This window comes from Corvus brachyrhynchos, unplaced genomic scaffold, assembly GCF_000691975.1.
Source record: "Corvus brachyrhynchos isolate BGI_N302 unplaced genomic scaffold, ASM69197v1 scaffold283, whole genome shotgun sequence".
Classification (NCBI taxonomy): domain Eukaryota; kingdom Metazoa; phylum Chordata; class Aves; order Passeriformes; family Corvidae; genus Corvus; species Corvus brachyrhynchos.
The window spans coordinates 657,475-664,511 of NW_008237409.1; the positions used below are offsets into that span (position 1 = coordinate 657,475).

General features: G+C 42.5%; 1 protein-coding gene across 4 annotated transcripts in view; it reads left to right on the plus strand.

Moving 5' to 3' along the window:
- Positions 1-7,037, plus strand: part of LYRM9 (LYR motif containing 9) — a 31,283-nt gene that overhangs the window by 469 nt on the left and 23,777 nt on the right. The window lies entirely within an intron of this gene.

Consider the following 7,037-nt stretch of genomic DNA (forward strand, 5'->3'; position numbering starts at 1 on the left):
CGCTGCCCCTGGCACCTGTGTGGGCAAGAAAAGAGCCCAGCAGAGCTGTGACAGCTGCAGTGCTGAGGTGTTACCAGCAAATCCCTGAAGGTGTAGTCCTGTCATCTGTCCTTTCTGTTTGTCTCTGAAAACCGGACATTGTCAGACTCCTCTTCAGCGGGGGGAAGAGAGAGTATAAACGTGACAGCCTGCTGTGATTCCTGAAACATCAGTGCAAAATCTTGGCAAGAATGGGTTCGATACTTTTGGGACAGTTTATAACAACGGGGTTTGGGTCATTTTTGCCTGCTCTTTGAGAATGTAAGCAAGAAAAGTCTTGCAGGACTCAAGATGGGTTCCTTTGTTAAAGCTGTCCCCGTTGCATTTGGAAATACGGTTACTAATAGTCCAGTCTGGAATTACATCAGAGTTTTGCTGTCGTGTCACCATTTTAAAAACAGAGGCTTTGAAGCTGCAGCAGCCCCGCTCAGTGAGGTGAAGCCTGGTGAGGGATGTGCTTATCTTGGTGCCCATATGGAGTTCTGTCAGGTGCCAGCGTTGGGTGACCCACCCTATCGAGTATATCTTCCTTCCACACTGGGTTCATAAAGACTTTCAACTGGTGTCCCTGGCCTCTGTCACACTGTGAAACTTAAGAGCTCCTGGTTCAACTGCTTTTTAGGCTCTTCATGCTGTGAAAGTTAAGGAGGACAAGATGCGGTTGATTCGTAAGGAATATGTGTAAGAAAAAAACAAAAGGGTAGTAAGGAAAACATTACACTTGCAAAGTGCTCACCTAATAGACCCTTTGTTTCCTCAGTAGAGGTCTGTTACTTGAAAGTGTTCCCTGTGAGTTACATGAATCTCTCCCGTGTGGAGCACAATGAATTACTGGTGTACTGGTCTAGGTCAACACCTCCTCGTTATCTCCAGCCCCTGAAGAGGCATAAGGCTGCTGAGGGGGTTCATCCCTGAGCTGGGTCATGGAACTTGCAGCAAGAGTGTTGTGTGAGTAGTTCAGTGAGCCTGAGCTGCTTGATGAGTGAGTTGGCAAAATCCAGCAATGGCAATTGGAACTGGGCAGGCAGAGACACTGCATGGGGTCCTGCCAAAGCCCAGTTTGAGGGCAGCTCATTTGTCATCCTCACTGAGGCCTGGAGATACAACTGGTGACTGCTGCTGCTGAAACATGGCAGATAAATTCTGATCCCTTGCTGGTGATAGTTATCCATGGGGACATGCATCTGTGTCTTAGCACTGCACTCACAGTCAGAGTGCTGTAATGCAGTACAAGTCTGCTGTCTGGAAGTGAATGCTGGAATAACTGGGGTTGCCTGTGCTAAACTCATGTAAAAACTGCATCTAGAAGTCAGTACTGTGAATCAGAAACACAGGGTTCACTCTTGTTCATTTCTGAAAATCCACAGCTTCAAGTTTAGTTTTTTCTGACTCTTGAGAGATTTATTTTTCCCTCGGATTTGACACTTGCTTTGCAGGGATATAATCTCTTTGACAGCGCTCTGCATATGGGCAAGGGATGGAAGACAATTTGTAATCAGCTAGTCCTGTTTACTTAATGCTCCTCAGCAGTGTTTTAACCTTAACATTCCCCACAAAAGATTGTATCATCTTAAAAGGTATAAAATGTAATGGTCCAGTTCCAGACATAATTTGTCAGCTTTTTTTTCTTGTCCCATGTGGGCTAGCTGTGAAAACAGGACTCAAAATATTAGAGTAAGTCTTTTGATTGTGTGTTGTGTATGAATGTCCTTCAGCATTTAGGCATGTAGGGTTTTTGTGAAGCTTTAATGCAGAAGAAAATAACATTAAGTGGAACAAAGCATAATAAAATGCAGAGATTTGTCTCTGATCCACAAAAGGGGTGCTCTGAGCTGCACTATTGATAATTTATCATGTGGGTGTTTGACAATCCCACACATACCCTGATATAACACTCTGCAGATACAGTCCTCAGTGTTCTGTAACGCCCTGGAAATATTTAATTCATAAATCCTGATGCTGAATCCCTTAAGGTATCAGAAACATGGTGCTAATGCCTGTGAATCTGAGCAGGTTTCGTTAGTCAGATAAATACCATGCTCCAAATAAACTCTGATGCTAATGTGCAACAGAATAAACATATACACAAAATATTAAATTTTCTGTTTGGGTATGTTAGCCCTTTTCTTTGCAAAGAATAATTTTCCAGAGTTTTTTGTCTTTAAAACCTTTTCTCTATGAAACTGGAAAAGAATAAATTACTCCATTAATAAAATGCAGTGAGGAGCAGGGGAGAGAATATTTTGGTTTAGCTTTGGTTATGTGTAAAGGTTTCTGTCTTAACGTTTGCAAGGATGGCAATATTCCTTCATCTAGGAAGAGGGCAGGATCTGCTTGTCTTGTGGAATGAGGGACAAATCCCTGCCCTGCTCAGGGCGATGTTTTAATAAGAGAGAGGGGAAAGAATCTAGTGATCCAACCAAGCAGGTGACCAATGGTGAGATTGTCAGTCAGGCCAACAGGCAGGTTGGCTTTTTTGAGCAGCATTGTGGGAACGTGACACTGCCTTGGACAGCAGTTAAATAATGGAATGCTGCTTCCTGTAGCAGGGCAGCACTGATGGGCCTGGGATGGGGACAACTGGTGTGAATGACAGGTGCTGTCATCCAAGATTGTGCTTCTCCCTGAGGTTGAACATCGGACTCTACAGGCACTTGTGTTGCTTCCCTGGCCCATCAGCCCCCTCTGGCTCTTGCAGTGCAGTTTTTTGTGGTGGGATGACAGCCCTGGCCCAAGTCGGTCCAGTGTGCTGCGTATACAGATATGATGGTCAGGATTAGCACTGCAGCTTGAAATCATCCCAAAGATGTCACCTCCAAAACACTGAGCTCCTGCTCTGCAGAGCTTTCTAGCCAGAAGTGTTTTCTTTTGAGAGTTCTGAAGGACATACTGAGTTCTTTGCTGCCTGCAACACTTAAGCATGAGCTTGGCTTTAAGTGGAAATGCTCAGATGCTTACAGTTGGTTTGTAATAATTAGTCGTTTACAAACTTAAGCCTGATTGTTTTGTCCTTTCTGTCTCATTTTTCTCCTTCCTGCTAAACACCAGTTGCAGGAGGCAGAGGGTACATCTTTATCCCCTGCTGCTTTCTGGAGAAAGTGTCAGTTCTGTGGTTCTCTCTGTTCTATATTTCTTTGCATCAGAAATGACCCTGCTGCTCTTTGTCGACAGTGTTTCCTTTTATCCCTCTCCTGGCAGCTGCTCTTGCTCCATTCTGATGCTGGAACAGCAAATGAATTCCCTCTGAAGCAAATGTCATGCCAGTAAAGATGTTGAAGCAGCAAGAAAATCATCTCTGTCTCTGATGACTGAATTGGAGACCTTTGTGAATGAGATGTTCTTAAAATAGCTCCGCAGTGTGTTATCTTCCCTAGAAGGTGGAGAATTGAAAGCATCACCACAAGGCACTTGTCCTTGTGCGAGCAGCATCCCTAAATGATGGGTTTTGGAAAGGGGAGAGAAGCAGGCTGTTTCCTTTTCCTCCTCTCCAGGCAAAAAGCACTGCATGATTTTAATCTCTGTGTGATGGTAAATTTATGTTTTCTCCAAGAGTTGCATCACTGCTTGCTGCTTGTTTAAATATGTCACGTGTTGAGTAACCTTGTTCTCCATGATCCACTGTTTCTGGAGTAAACTGGTAGCTAAAAGTAATGCCAAGCCACAAGTTGAGTAGAGGTGCTCTGAATTACCCTGTCTAAGGATCAGGGTGGCCGTGGCCTTTGTGGAGAGCAGAGCTTCTCAGCTGGTGGGGTGTGCCACAGCCTGGATAGGCTTAACTCTGCGAGTTCACATCATGCAGTTCAGGTCCTGCCTTGATTCGAACCCATTGTCCATCGGTTAACATAGGATAACAGGTTTGGAAATCTTCACTTACGTATAACTTAGGAGTCACTGGTTCACATGACAGGAGCTCCGTCTCTGTGGTAAGACGGACAACAGGCATTGGTTGTACATGGAGAATTTGGTTAGTTTGGAGCTCTTGCTGAGATTTTTCCACCCTCAGCTAGTTTGGGGTGTTTGGTTCCTGACAGCCTCAGGAGAGCATTGGGCCCAGCAGCAGAGCACAGCAGCAGGGACGGCGTGAGCTGCTGGGCTGTGGCATCCCATTGTCCCTGAGTACCGTGCGGGGCTCATGTCCTGGAGTCCCACAATTCCACGAGCTGTGCGAATGAGCCAGTGCTCCGCGGATGCAGGTGCCTTTTGTGAATTCATTGTGTTGTTGCTTCGTAATCCTGTCCTTGAGATCAGTTTTTGAAGAAAGTAAATCTTGCATACATGCACTTTGGAGCAAAAAATGCAGGCTGGACTTACAACATGCACACAGGAACTGTTGGTTATTTTGTTTATCAAAAAAACTATTGTAACAAATGGAATTGAGGGATTGGGCAGTAAAATTAATCCAGAAAAGTCTGATACAACACTTTTCCAGAATTGTGAATAGAGTCTTTTACATGCCTGTGAATATCTTAATACTTTTATTTTTTTTCAACTTGGTGGAAGGCGAATTGATAGATAAAAATACTAGATGCAAAAATGAAATCACTAATTGAAGAACAGGGCTTTTTATAGCAGTTTCATAATTACATTCATAACATAAATTTAACTAGGAGAAATGTTAAAATTTTGACATCTTCAGTTTTTCATCTTTTGTGGGAAGGTGGAAATAATTAGCTGTACTGATATAAACACTGAGTTTTCAGAGGTCTCTCAGTTGTTTTAAGACTAGTAATGCTTTTCCTAGTCCTGTTTTTTTAACATGATAGTATCTCTTTAAGGGCTTTCTTTACCAGATCAGTTCCTTTCCTACCAGGAGAACTAAAGCTTTTCAGCTGTCTGTTCAATTTATCCTTCTGGACTAAATTTCTCATCTCGAGATAACCAGCAGCAACTCTCCCCTCAGGAGATTTGTATCAATTAGTTCCGCACCACTAATTCCTGTGGTATTGGGGCACCAGTGAGTTGTAAGAAAGCTGCTCTGTAAACATTTATGGCTGTTGGGGGTTTGTCTTGACTTTTTTTTGTTTAGAGGCCATGGGTGCCATCACTGGAGCTCTTGCTCATGCTCACTCTGTCCTTGCCTGTGAGGCCGGGCACTGCTTCACTGCAGAGGGTGTGCAGGGCTGTTTTGGGCTTGTGCTGCCTGGCAGATTCGGGGGATGTGAGCTCTGTGTGCTCTGTGGCCGCAGCAGTGGCCCTGCTGCCACCCCTGGTGTCACCAGCTCCTCACATGGCTGGCCAGGTGTCAGGTGGGAAGGCACTGGCACTGTTGATAACGTGAGTGGAAGATGCAGCCTAGCAGGAAAGCAGGTTAGTCTGCAGCTGGAATGCAGGCCAGGCTTCACCTAATCTCTCCCTTAGCCAGAGAAAGGTGGCTTTAATCTATTTATTCTGCATTTGGTTGTTTTTTCAGCACTGATCTATCTGCAAATGCCATTGCACTGTTAGTCAGTTTCTATCCATTTGCCATTTACAGATGTGTTGGGACATGAAGCTGTTTTCAGTCGCTCAAGTCTAATCCCAGCAGTGCTGTAGGATCTTGGGAATTGCTCTGCATTTATATAGAAGTAAACGATGTATAATGTGTCATTTTTAAGAACATGCTACCAGCAGTTTTAGGATTTTTTTTTAGACAGATGATTTTCTTTTTGCTGATGTTTTAGACAAAACTAATTAGATAGGATTATTAGAGGAGGAAAATTGAAAGGACAGAATCATCCAGGAAGCTCATTAAAATGGAAACCCTGAAAAAACTGGGTAATTGGGCATTGATTCTGTCCTCCCCCCCTTTTTATGAGCAGTATTGTATTAAGAGTAACGTGTCTGCAGGATGATGTTTCAACATCTGTTACTGCTGAAAAAAAATGATTTGCTTGTTTTTTCCTCTCTACATTCTCCCAACATCTGCATGTGTAGATCTATCCTGTATATTAATCACATCTAACACAGCTCCTTTCCAGGGAAAAGGCATCAAAGGGAGTGGGATCCTCCCTTTGGTTTGGAGGGGGATTCTGCATTGCTGCTCACTTGTATTAGATCTTGGGTGACTGGCTGTGAAATGAATCATGTGAGCGAGGACTCGGAGCTGCTCAGGAAGCCCAGGCACAGAGGTGTGTTTATGTGGAACAAAGAAGTTCACAGCCTGTAGCCTGTCTGTTTCCTGAAATATCAGTGTCACATTAAGTGATTAAACCTATGCAAATAATTGTCCATATTTTCTGTTCTCAGAATATTTGCGGGCAAATCACATTTTTTAAAAAGTATTTCACTCTGAAGATGCTTGATAATTGTGCTGGGCTTTAGATTTTTTTTTTCTTTATAGGCTGATCCAATAAATTGATTCTAAATCTAGCTTGCTGAATGTTTGCTATTTCAATCCCTCTGGCTGTGATTATTGTGATAGTAAGCAATATACTTTCTTTGGTTTAAGTTTTGGATATTTGCTAAAACACACGTGGTTGCATGTGCCAGTCTTAAAATTCAGTTTATTTACAAGTGTGACATTTTTTTTTCTCTTCAGTATTTGTACTATAAAAATATAATTGCATAAAGGTTCATAGCAAGAAAATAGAAAAAGCTGGGCAATAGATTTGAAAGAATATTGGGAAATATTTTCTGATCTCTAACTATTATCATGTTGTATCTTCCCGTCTTGAAAGTAAGCATGGGAAATTTAAGTATGGTAAAGCACATGATTAAATCCTTTCCTATCCAGCAAAATTCTTTAGCTGGGTGTGAAGCATGTGCATACGTTATATTAGTAACTCATAACTTCCTTAAACCCAGCCAGTGTCAGACTGACTAAATATTAGAATTGCAAGGTAAATACTGCAGTAAATAACATAAATATGGGTGCTGGCTTTGCCGTGAACTTGTCGGTGGTTTTGACTTCTACAGTCATTTTTATGGCAGTTGAAATCAGAAAAGAATGGAAATTTCAACTAATTTTTTAATATGCTGAAATGTATTAAGTTACACAAAAAAATCCATATTATAGTAAT